Raw genomic sequence first — 13573 nt, 5'->3', positions numbered from 1 at the left:
CTTGTGGGCATTGGGAAGGATAAGCTATTCTACTAGACCATTCTAAGTCCCCCTGAGAAGACTTTCAGTTGCCCACAGACACTCACTTTGCCCAGAGCACACCTCTGAGCATCTCTTCTCTAGAATTCCTGCACCATTGCACCCAAGAGACATATCATCTGTCACTTACCTATCACCAGTATTCTGGGCTGGATGGGCAAAGCTCAGCTACGCACTGCTCCTGCTCGCTTTGGGCCACCCCTAGCCCAAATGCCCCCAAATGGTGGTTTAGACAGTGTCATGAACCTAATTAATGCCCCCCACCCTTCTCCCTTCTTTTTCCTTTTTGAAAGGTTTTAATTTGGCTTTATTCTGGAGGGTGGATGGTAGAAGGGAATTGGATCTACCATAAAAAAAAAAAATTCTTATTTCTAACTTTTGCCATCTTATACGCTGGAGTGCGTCTTGAACTTAAGCACTAAGAACATGGTATATTTATTCTTCCTCCACTGGACAGTCCAAAAGGCAAGGATTATCAGCAGCTAAACTAGGTGTTGTACTGTGGGGGCTTGTGTGTTGCTGTGATGCTGGAAGCTATGCCACCAGTATTCAGATACCAGCAGAGTCACCTATGGAGGACAGGTTTCAGCTGAGCTTCCAGACTAAGACAGACTAGGAAGAAGGACCCAGCAATCTACTTCTGAAAAGCATTAGCCAGTGAAAACCTTATGAATAGCAGCAGAACATTGTCTGATATAGTGCTGGAAGATGAGTCCCCCAGGTTGGCAGGCACTCAAAAGATAACTGGGGAAGAGCTGCCTCTTCAAAGTAGAGTTGACCTTAATGACATGGGTGGAATAAAGCTTTCAGGACCTTCATTTGCTGATGTGGCAAGACTCAAAATGAGAGGAAACAGCTGCAAACACCCATTAATAATCAGAACCTGGAATGTATGAAGTATGAATCTAGGAAAATTGGAAATTGTCAAAAATGAAATGCAATGCATAAAAATCAATATCCTAGGCATTAGTGAGCTGAAATGGACTGGTATTGGCCATTTTGATTTGGAAAATCATATAGTCTACTATGCTGCAAATGACAACTCAAAGAGGAATGGTGTTGCATTCATTGTCAAAAAGAACGTTTCAAGATCTATCCTGAAGTACAACGCTGTCAGTGATAGGATGATATCCATACGCCCACAAGGAAGACCATTTAATATGACTATTATTCAAATTTACGCACCAACCACTAGGGCCAAAGGTGAAGAAATAGAAGATTTTTTATCAGCTGCTGCAGTCTGCAATTGATCGAACATGCAATCAAGATGCATTGATAATTACTGGTGATCGGAATGTGAAAGTTGGAAACAAAGAAGAAGGATCAGTAGTTGGAAACTATGGCCTTGGTGATAGAAACAATGCCGGAGATCGAATGATAGAATTTTGCAAGACCAACGACTTCTTCATTGCAAATACCTTCTTTCACCAACATAAACGGCGACTATACGCATGGACCTCGCCCGATGAAACACACAGAAATCAAATTGACTACATTTGTGAAAAGAGACGAAGGAAAAGCTCAATATCATCAGTCAGAACAAGGCCAGGGGCCAACTGTGGAATAGACCATCAACTGCTCATATGCAAATTCAAGCTGAAACTGAAGAAAATCAGAACAAGTCCACAAGAGCAAAAATATGACCTTGAGTACATCCCACCTGAATTTAGAGACCATCTGAAGAACAGATTTGACGCATTGAACACTAGTAACTGAAGACCAGACGAGTTGTGGAATGACATCAAGGATATCATCCACGAACAAAGCAAGAGGTCACTGAAAAGACAGGAAAGAAAGAAAAGACCAAGATGGATGTCAGAGGAGACTCTGAAATTTGCTCTTGAACGTTGAGCAGCTAAAGCAAAAGGAAGAACTCGTGAAGTAAAAGAACTGAACAGAAGATTTCAAAGGGCAGCTCGAGAAGACAAAGTAAAGTATTATAATGACATGTGCAAAGAGCTGGACATGGAAAACCAAAAGCGAAAAACACACTCAGCGTTCCTCAAGCTGAAAGAACTGAAGAAAAAATTCAAGCCTCGAGTTGCAATAGTGAAGGATTCCATGGGGAAAATATTAAATGACACAGGAAGCATCAAAAGAAGATGGAAGGAATACACAGAGTCATTATACCAAAAAGAATTAGTCAATATTCAACCATTTCAAGAGGTGGCATATGACCAGGAACTGATGGTACTGAAAGAAGAAGTCCAAGCTGCTCTGAAGGCATTGGCGAAAAACAAGGCTCCAGGAATTGATGGAATATCAATCGAGATGTTTCAACAAACAGATGTTGCGCTGGAGATGCTCACTCATCTATGCCAAGAAATATGGAAGACAGCTTCCTGGCCAATTGATTGGAAGAAATCCATATTTATGCCTATTCCCAAAAAAGGTGATCCAACCGAATGTGGAAATTATAGAACAATATCATTAATATCACAGGCAAGGCAAATTTTGCTGAAGATCATTTAAAAGCAGCTGCAGCAGTATATTGACAGGGAACTGCCAGAAATTCAGGCCTCTTTCAGAAGAGGACGTGGAACCAGGGATATCATTGCTGATGTCAGATGGATCCTGGCTGAAAGCAGAGAATACCAGAAGGATGTTTACCTCTGTTTTGTTGACTATGCAAAGGCATTCGACTGTGTGGATCATAACAAACTACGGATAACACTGCGAAGAATGGGAATTCCAGAACACTTAATTGTGCTCATGAGGAACCTTTACATAGATCAAGAGGCAGTTGTTCAGACAGAACAAGGGGATACTGATTGGTTGAAAGTCAGGAAACGTGTGCGTCAGGGTTGTATTCTTTCGCCATACCTATTCAATCTGTATGCTGAACAAATAATATGAGAAGCTGGACTATATGAAGAAGAACGGGGCATCAGGATTGGAGGAAGACTCATTAACAACCTGCGTTATGCAGATGACACAACCTTGCTTGCTGAAAGTGAAGAGGACTTGAAGCACTTACTAATGAAGATCAAAGACCACAGCCTTCAGTGTGGATTACACCTCAACATAAAGAAAACAAAAATCCTCACAACTGGGCCAATGAGCAACATCATGATAAATGGAGAAAAGATTGAAGTTGTTAAGGATTTCATTTTACTTGGATCCACAATCAACAGCCATGGAAGCAGCAGTCAAGAAATCAAAAGACACATTGCATTGGGCAAATCTGCTGCAAAGGACCTCTTCAAAGTGTTGAAGAGCAAAGATGTCACCCTAAAGACTAAGGTGCGCCTGACCCAAGCCCTGGTATTTTCAATCTCGTCATATGCATGTGAAAGCTGGACAATGAATAAGGAAGACCGAAGAAGAGTTGAAACCTTTGAATTGTGGTGTTGACGAAGAATATTGAATATACCATGGACTGCCAAAAGAACGAACAAACCTGTCTTGGAGGAAGTGCGGCCAGAAGGCTCCTTAGAGGCAAGGATGGCGAAACTGCGTCTTACATACTTTGGACATGTTGTCAGGAGGGATCAGTCCCCGGAGAAGGACATCATGCTTGGCAGAATACAGGGTCAGCGGAAAAGAGGGAGATCCCTCAACGAGGTGGATTGACACAGTGGCTGCAACAATGATTGTAAGGATGGTGCAGGACCGGGCAGTGTTTCATTCTGTTGTGCATAGGGTCACTATGAGTCGGAACCAACTCGATGGCACCTAACAACAACAACAACAAACTAGGTGAGTGGGAAAGAGGGTAACAGGCATTAAAATTATAATTCATATATCAGTCTACCACAGCTAGGACTTTTGATCTCTAGAAGTAAAACAGTAAACTAAAATGTAATGGTAGTTTAAGACTTGAGCAAGCCTTTAATATTATTTCTATTAGTCTGAGACAGAAATCTCATTAATTCAGTTGTTCGTTCATTCATTTAAAAATATTTGAATGCCTATAAGTGGCAAGGTATTAGAAGGTCCATGCTTGCAGGGAGATCCAGGCATGTTTTTGAACACATTATAGTGGGGGAGATATACAATAGACAAGGAAACAAGTCATTCCTATTAATAGTTTAATTGTGTATCCCAAAAAGATATGTTGAAAGTCCTAACCCACGTTGCCTGTGAACATGACCTTATTTGGTAATAGAGATTCTATAGATGTGATTAGTTAACATGAGATCACCCTGAGGTAGGGTGGGCCCTAATCCAATATGACTGGTGTCCTCATAAAAAAGAGGAAAAGAGAGACAGACACAGAGGAAAGACAGCCATGTGAAGGACACAGAAAGGGGCATTATGTTGCCACAAATCAAGGAACATCAAGACTTGCTGGCTGTCACCAGAAACTAGAAGAGAGGCATGGAATAGATTCTTCCTTGGAGTCATCAGAAGAAATCAACACTATCGACACCTTAAATTCAAACTCCTAGCCTTCAGAAGCGTGTTGCTGTGATGCTGGAAGCTATGCTATCGATATTCAAATACCAACAGCATCACCCATGGCCGACAGGTTTCAGTTGAGCTTCCAGACTAAGACGGACTAGGAAGAAGGGTCTGGAGGTCTACTTCTGAAAGGAATTAGCCAGTGAAAACCACATGAATAAAGCGGAACATTGATACAGTCCTGGAAGATAAGACCCTCAGGTTGGAAGGCACTCAAAAGAGCTGCCTTCCAAAGTAGATTGTGAGGATGGCGCAAGACTGGGCAGCATTTCCTTCTGCTGTACATAGGATTTCTATGAGTACCAAATGACTCGACAGCACCTAACAACAACAGCCTTCAAACGTATGAGACTTAAAACAACTTCTGTTGTTTTAAGCCACCCAGTTTACGATGCTTTGTTCTGTCAGAACAGTTTTATCTGCTGTGAAAGAGACAGAATGTTGAGGTCAAACGTCTGGAGGTTACAGCTACTTTAGATTGGGTGGTCGAGGTGATAAGAATTCTTTTTTTCTTTTATCATTTTTAATCATGTGAAGAAAATTCCAACTAAATAGTGCCTGTGAAGGCTGTCTGTTTACTGCATTACTGAGCTAGAAATACAACTAATGGGAACAGGTTCCACAGGCCTTCCTCTGCCTGAGAAAAAGAGCTCCAAAATGCTTGAAAACAAGGAGAGCTCCAGACTCCTGTTGTTATGCTGCTTTTGTGCGTTTAATTGCTTTTGAATGCATACGAATGTCAATTAGAGCCAGGCTAAATATGTCTTCTTGGAAACAGAGCATTTGGTCTTTCTTTCAAGTTCTTTTGTTTGCTTGAATCAGCCTTGTAGTTTAACAGATGTTTTTTGGAGGAAACGGAGACATAAGCTTTTATAATGCTGAAAATTAAATGAGAAACAATACTCTTCTCTTCACCTTCCCCCAAAACATGCAACCCTGCAAAACTGGCAACCCACCTTACACTGCAGAAAATTTTCATTTTTAGGGGTACGCCTTGCTAAAATGAAAGACATTTTCAGTGCACCTGGAGTTCATTAAATATTGTTTGTCCTTTGGGGAGATACATAATTGAATGTGTAAGTGATTATGTCTGTAGCCTTGGGGAAAGATAGTGTTTTTGAGATTCATGAAATTTCCTCTCTTTAATTAAAAATAAAGTAAAATTACCTTAAGAAAATGAGAGTAATGATTTTCTGGGCCAACTTTACCCCTCCAACCTTCTGGTCCACCACACCAGCGAACTCCTTGTCCAAACTCAAAGAGCTTGATGCTCTGGTTCAAAGGATGCCTTGAGGACCAATGTCTTTCTGTCCCACAGTTTGGCCCTGCTCTCCTCTGTCAGTTTCATTTTTAGACAGATCTCCTGTATTTTATGTGAGATGGCTTCAGACTCGACATCCTCACAACCTCACGTCTAGCAGAAAGGAGTATATGTCCTGCCCAACAACAATAATTCAGGGTCTTGATCAAACTTAAACCACATTTCCATAGCTAAACAAATCACAATTGTTCCACAATTAGATCAAGGCGTTCTGAGGATTCCATCACAAGCACAGGTCACATAGAGAAAGGAGTGGTTCTATAGGGCCGTTTTTCAAACAATGGGCCACAACAACTAGAGAATCATGAAATCACTTCAGTGACTTGCAACCGAGACTTTTTTTTTTTTTCTTATTCTGTTTTTGTTTTTACTTTTAGTGAGTGGAACAGAAGGGAGTATGATGGAAGAGAAAAACAGAAAAGAATATCATAGCTAACCTGTTGCTGTTGAGTCAATTCCAACTCATGGTGACCCCATGTGTCCCAAGGAAGAACTGCTGCAAAGAGTTTTCTGTAACTTTTACAGAAGCAGGTCATCAGGCCTTTCTTCCACGGTGCCACTGTATGAGTTTGAACCCACAACCTTTAGGTTACTAATGCAGTGCAAACCATTTGCACCATCCAGGTACCTATCACAGATAATGAATGTAAATATTTCTTTATGAAAATGTTGTTTCATATCATAAAAGTGTTTAAGACCTGAAACCAAACCCAGTGCCATCGAGTCAATTCCAACTCATAGCAACCCTAAAGGACAGAGTAGATCTGCCCATAGGCTCTCAAAGTCTGTAAATATTTATGGAAACAAACTGCCTCATTTTTCTTCATGGAGCAGCTAGTGAGTGAGAACTGCTGACCTTTCGGTTAGCAGCTGAGCACTTAACCACTGAGCCACTAAGGCTCCTTATAAAAGTGTTTACTAGGTTGCAATTCACTAGGTTACAATGTTAAATAGATTCTTATGGCAGGCTTTATTGAGCACTTTTGAAATTTTTGATAATTACCAAAGAAGGTATTGATGTTAAGTTTATTAATTTCCTGTAGCTGCCATAACAAATTACCACAAAACCTGTGAAAACCAGAATCTGTATAAGGCAGAAACCTGTCAGAGAAGGAAATCTCAAATACTTTTCACTAATGAATCTACCAGCTGCTCCTCGGAAACCCTATGGGACAATTCTACTCTGTCCTGCAGGGTCGATATGAGTTAGATTTGACTCAACAGCAGAGTTTGGTTTGGTTTGATTTTAATATACTGTGATAGAAAAGTGGTAAGACTGTACCTGTGAAAGGAGGAAAACTTGCAAGACCCAGAAAAACAAGGCAGTCCCATCAAATTCCAGCTCTCACAGGTTTCACTGTTCCACAAATTCAGTGACTTACAACAAGAGGAATTTATTCTCTCACAGTTTTAGAAGGCAGAAGTCTGAATTCAAGGTGTCCACAGGGCCACACCGGGGCCACATCGCCTCCAGAGGCCCTAGTGTAGATTCTGGTCCTCACCTCTTCTAGCTTCTTGTGGCTGTTTCCATTCCTTGGCTCCTGCTACCTCCATCTTCACATGGCTTTTTCCTCTGTGTGACTGTGCCTTCTCTTCTTCTGTCTCTCTCAAATCACCCTCAGCCTTCCTCTTATAAGGACGCTTGTCATTGGATTTAAGGCCCAAGTTGATAATCCAGGATGATCTCCTCATCTCAATATCCCTAACTTAATTACATTTGCAAAGACTCTTTTTCCAAATAAAGTAATATCCACAGGTTCATGTATTTTGAAAGGAGCCACCATTCAGCCCAATACACTAGCAACCAAAAACCTATGAAAATGCACTACATCAGGTAAAATTATCTAGTAGGTACTCAAATGATATTTGTTGAATAATTTTTAAACTTAACTTTTGGTTGGATAGAGTTTAATTACGCCCTCTGGAGGAAGACAACTTACTCCTTCGTGGGTTTGAATTTCTGAAAGAATTGTCCTGGTACTTGAGCTAAGTGCTTAAGCAGTTCAGGTTCTGGAGCACTCTGGACTGAGTCTGGCTGCAGACATGCAGACAGGGATAGGAGTAGGCAGGACTGGGCCAGCCCTCAGCAGCTTTATGCAGTAAGTAACCTCATCTGATACGGTCTCTCCCCGGATAATCTACTAACCATCCTCTAGTCATACACTGTTCCCAGTAACCCGAGCCAGGCCCTGTCCACAAGGCTTTTCATGCTCCATCTATTTTCATAGTAGATGCAGAATAAAATTCATTCAAAAACAGAAGGAATTATCACTGTTGGAAGAAACAGACAAGGTGAAAGAAGAGAGGAAGAAAGGAAAGAAAGAAGGAAGGGAGAAAGTTAGGAAAAGGAAGGGGGAAAGGAAAGAGCATTGTGGAAAAATTTCCAGATCATACATACCTAGAACAGAAAAAATGAATCTTGAAAAAAATTAATTTGACAACATTAAGGACACAGCTAGAATTTTCACATTGCATGTAGACCCAGGCACATAGCCCAAAATGCAAACTGTTAAAGCCAACACTGGCCACACCAACCTTGTAAAATGTAGTAATAATATAACTAGAGAAAAAAATAAACACAGTGACAGCACATCTTTTCACTCTAGAGTCGCTAGTAAGTATTGTCATCTTTCTATTTTGTTTGTTTGTTCATTTGTTTGTTTCTATTGGAGGGGGCCGGAAGTAACCATACAAATCTTAAATATAGAAAATCAATAGCATCATATAACTAGGTTACAAACATCATTTCCTGATCTCCCCTTCTCTCAACAGAGTACCGTGGTTGGATTCTTGCTGCCCACAAATGATTGTGTGGATAAACTGAGGCAACTTTTTAACCCTTCCCTTCTTTAATCGTTTCCACCCACATCATAATCTCTTATATTTGCATACTATTTAGTGCATTTTATTTTGTTTGATCACATAAAATCTGACAATGTCGGAGCTGGAAGTGATCTTAGAAAACATCCTATGAAACCCCTTTATTTTACAAGTAAGAAAACTGGGACCCAGAGCCTCACACTAGTACTAATAACTAGTATTAGAATGAGAATCAGAATAAGGTTGTGATAAATGACTGAACTCATACCCATTACTTTTTCTGTTAAAAACAGCAATTTAGGTGGCAGTGCTCACGGAGTGATTGATTTCTACAAAGAGAAGAGGCAGAAACACCACTTGAGATTGCTCCAGTGGCCAGTTATGGTCCTGCAGCAGCAGCAGCCCAGCAAAAAGAGAAACGATGCAAACCCATTGCCAAAAAGGCAGTTCTGAACAAGCCTTTTGATCAATGTGCCGAATCTTACAAAAAGAGATCAGAGGATTAGTAAGTGTAGCTTTTGTGAGGACTGGTGGTGTAGTAGTTAAGTGCTATGGCTGCTAACCAAGAGGTCGGCAGTTCAAATCTGCCAGACACTCCTTGGAAACTCTATGGGGCAGTTCTACTCTGTCCTATAGGGTCACTTTGAGTCTGAATCAACTCGATGGCAGTGGTTTTTTTTTTTTTTTCTAATCAGTGATCCAGCTGTTTGTCCTAGTGAAGAAAGGAGCCTTGTCACTCACCAGACACCAAGACAATCTTCTCCTCTTAGAAGCATTACATTTCGAGGTTTCAGTAAGTAAAATGATAATCCTCAAAAGCATTAAAGTTTAAAATGAAAATTGCACACTACATTTAATTTAGAGCCAATCGCATTCATATAATGCCATTAGTGTTTCTCTTTCATCATGAAACACACATTAGAAAGTTAGCTTGTATAAGCTCGAGATGTATGATTTTAAAATCCTGATTACTTGGCCTAACATCTCAATTGTGGCACATGCAGCAGTCTGTTAATGGACATAACTCAGGGCTAGTGAAAATGGTTCTTGTTCTTCAAGAGGGACAAGGGATATTCACAGTGTACAGCTAGAGAGAGAAACAAACCAATAAAAAAACAGTTGTCATAGAGTTGATTCTAACTCATGGAAACCCCACATGGGTTAGAGTAGAGCTGTGCTCCACAGGATTTTCAATGGCTAATTTTTAGAAAGTAGATCACGAGGACTTTCTTCTGAGGTGCTTCTGGGTGGACTCAAACCTCCAATCATTTGGTTAGCAACAGAGAGCATTAACCATTTGCAGGACAGAAAAACAAAGATATACCAATCCTAATATATTCCAAACAGAGCTCTACAAATTTTATAAAAGCAACCTCAGTTGACGACAATGGCGAAGGCTCACCAGATATATAAAGACCAGATTAATTTGTGTAGAAGCACTCACTGTCTTTGGAAAAGGAAGCAGGAATCAAAAATTCAAAGAATTGACACTGAAAGTAATCTTTTTCTTCCAATTTTTTCTTCTTTTCAAGTTGGAAACCCAATAGTATTAAATATTTAGGGATGACATTTCTTCTAGACATTCAAGAAACCACATTTCATGAACACAATGAAAAAGAATAATTCTTAGAAATATAAATAGGTGGTCATTTTTTGTCTCTGTTGGTGGTGTTAAAATTATTCAAGACACAATGACTTTTAGCTGAATGTCTTTCTTCACATCTGGGAAGTCTTTCAAATGCTAAATGCACACCTAAACTCTCTCACAGAGCGCAATAAGCTTCCTCTGAAAAACCCCTACATCATTTTCCCATCAGCTTGCTTCAGAGAAACCCTGTGAGAGAGAGATCAAAGAACTCATAATAAGGTACTTTTTCATTGGTTTTTTACGGCTTGAAAACTTCAGGCATAATCCAGACTCAAACAGGGTGGGATCCTGCTTTTATTTTTCTTCAAGGAGTAGATGCAGGATAGTATAGTGGCCCCATTGGAAAGCATTTACTTCCACGTCTCTGAGTCTGAATGCTGTTATATAGTTATCTAGTGCTGCTTTAATAGAAATGCCACAAGTGGATGGCGTTAACAAACAGAAGTTTATTCTCTCACAGTTTAAGGGGCTAGAAGTCTGAATTCTGGGTTCGGGCTCTAGGGAGAGGCTTTCTCTCTGTGTCAGCTCTGGAGGAAGGTTTTTGTCTCCTTTCAGCATTCCTTGGAGATCTAGATGTGTCTTTCATCAACCTTCCTCTGGGTCTAGTAGGTTCTCAGTGCAGAGACCCTGGGTCCAAAGGAGGTGCTCCACTCCCAGCTCTTCTTCCACAGACTCTCCACCGCAATCACTCATCCTTGAGAGTTCACAGGGTATCAGCTATGTGCCATCTCCAGTCTATGCATTTTGTAGGCAACACACAAATATAAGGCATGACCTTGCCTCTCCTGTTGCATAGAGTGTATCTCAAAATACACGAGGTAAGTAAACTACTGATGTGAAATAGCCCATACTTTTTAGTATCTAGTGGGCACTACAAGCAGTTGATTCATAAATGTTAAAAGCAAGGAGGCTCAGATACAAAAATATGGGGGGAGGGGGGTGACAGGAAGAAGAGATTAGGAAGTTTGCTTTAAAGTTAGAAGCGCTCTCTCTCCTCTGGGTTATTTGTGGGACTTACTGAAAGGGCCTGCATATAGTATCCAGATATAGATCTGTACACACCTACCCCAAACAAATATGTGTATACACACTCAGGCTTATACTGAAAGTTTATATTGAATATTGCTATTGTTAGGTGCCCCTGATTCAATTCCAACTCATAGCGACCCTGTGTACAACAGAGCGAATCACTGCCCAGTTCTTCTCCACGCTCATGATAATTGTTTCGCTTGAGCCAAACTGTTGCAGCCACCATGTCTATCCATATTGTTGAGGGTCTTCCTCTTTTTTGCTGACCCCCTACTTTATCAACCATGATATCTTTCTCCAGGGACTGATCCCTCCTGACAACACGTCCAAAGAATGTGAGACAAAATCTTGCCACTCTTTTTTCTCAGGAGCGTTCTGGCTGTACTTCTTCCAAGACAGATCTGTTTGTTTTTCTGGCAGTCCATGGTATATAGTCAATATTCTTCACCAACACCATAATTCAAATTCATCAATTTTGTCCAGCTTTCACATGCATATGAGGCAATTGAAAACACCATGGCTTGGTTAAGGCACACCTGAAGAAATACTAAAAATAATTATAGTCCTTATTTCTGCAACTGGTCACATGGTCGTGGGTGGTATTTAGAACTACCTTCTTCCACCACCCATTCCATATTCCCTTTGCCCCCAAGTGGTCCTGGTTCTTTGCCCAGTGGGGTGACCCAAACCTTCATTAGTGAAGGGTCTGGACCATTAGTAGTCATTTTGGAATTGGATTGCTGTAGTTTTCTATTGACTTCAATCCAGGGCATGGTAGTGCTAAGAGATGTCCTAGATGATTTTCTGTATTACAGACAACTCCTTCTTCACCTTCATTAGGTAATATCAATACAATTTCCCCTTGGTAATCAGGATCAATCACACCAGCCAATAGGGTGACTCTCCTCTTTGCCTGTTGATCCAAAGGCATGAGGAGACAGAGTGGCCAGGTGAAATTCCTAACTTCCAGTTCAATGGAATCAGTGTTGTTAGTCCCAGTGGGAGCATGCTTTTCTTTGGAACTGAGACCTCCAGACCCACAGAGCATAGGGTTGCAGGGACAAAAAGCAAAAATTTTGCAATTGGGTCACTAGGGGTAATAGTGAGTGGTGTCACTACCATTTCTACCCCTTGATTCCTGGATCCATGATTCCTGGCTATGGGAGAACCAGCACCATATATTGCACACTGGTTAAGAGCATATATAGCCTGCTGGAGAACATTGACCCAACCATGTAAGGTATTGCCACCTAGCTGATACCATAAGTATGTCTTTAAAAGGTCATTCCATTGTTCACTCAAGCCAGCTGCTTCAGGGTGATGGGAAACATGGTCAGATCAGTGAATTCTGTGAGCATGGGCCCATTGCTGCACTTCATTTGCTATGAAGTGAGTTCCTTCATCCGAATCAATGCTGTGTGGGATAGCATGATGGTGGATAAGGCATTCTGTAAATCCACGAATGGTAGTTTTGGCAGAAGCATTGCCTGCAGGGAAGGCAAATCCATATCCTGGGTAAGTGTGTATCCCAGCAGGAACAAAATGCTGCCCTTTCCGTGATGGAAGCTGTCCAGTGTAATCAACCTGCCACCAGGTTGCTAGCTGATCGCTCCTAGGAATGGTAGCATATTAGGGACTCAGTGTTGGTCTCTGCTGCAGCAGATTGTACACTCAGCTGTGGCTGTAGCCAAGTCAGCCTTGGTGAGTGGAAGTCTGTGTTGCTGAGCCCGTGCATAACCTCCATCCCCACCACCATGGCTACTTTGTTCATGAACCCCTTGGACAAGGACAGGAGTAGCTGGGGAAAGAGATTCACTTGTATCCACGGGACGTGTCATCCTATCCACTTGATTGTTAACGTTTTCCTCTGTCGAGGTCATCCTTTGGTGACCATTCACATGAGACACAAGACACAAGTATTTCAACGTCTTTGGCCCATTCACAGAGTTCTAGCCATATACTTCTTCCCCATGTACCCTTGTCACCAATTTTCCAATCATGTTACTTCCAAGTCAGCGAGCATCCAGCCAAACCTTTGGCCGCATCCCATGAATCAGTATACAATTGCACATCAGACCATCTCTCTTTCCAAGTAAAATGAATGACCAGGTGCACTACTCAAAGTTCCCTTCACCACTGTCCTTCAGGGAGGTTTCAGAAAGGGTCTGTAGTGCTGCTATTTTCTACTTCTGAGTGTTGCCTGCATATTGTGCAGAACCTTCTGTAAATGAGGCACGAGTTTTCTCCTCCTCAGTCAACTGATCATAAGGAACTTCCCATGAGGCCATAGGTACAGACTGGGAGAAGTAAGG

The sequence above is a fragment of the Loxodonta africana genome, chromosome 12 (assembly GCF_030014295.1).
Source record: "Loxodonta africana isolate mLoxAfr1 chromosome 12, mLoxAfr1.hap2, whole genome shotgun sequence".
In the NCBI taxonomy this organism is placed as follows: domain Eukaryota; kingdom Metazoa; phylum Chordata; class Mammalia; order Proboscidea; family Elephantidae; genus Loxodonta; species Loxodonta africana.
This window is presented reverse-complemented; position numbering follows the sequence as displayed.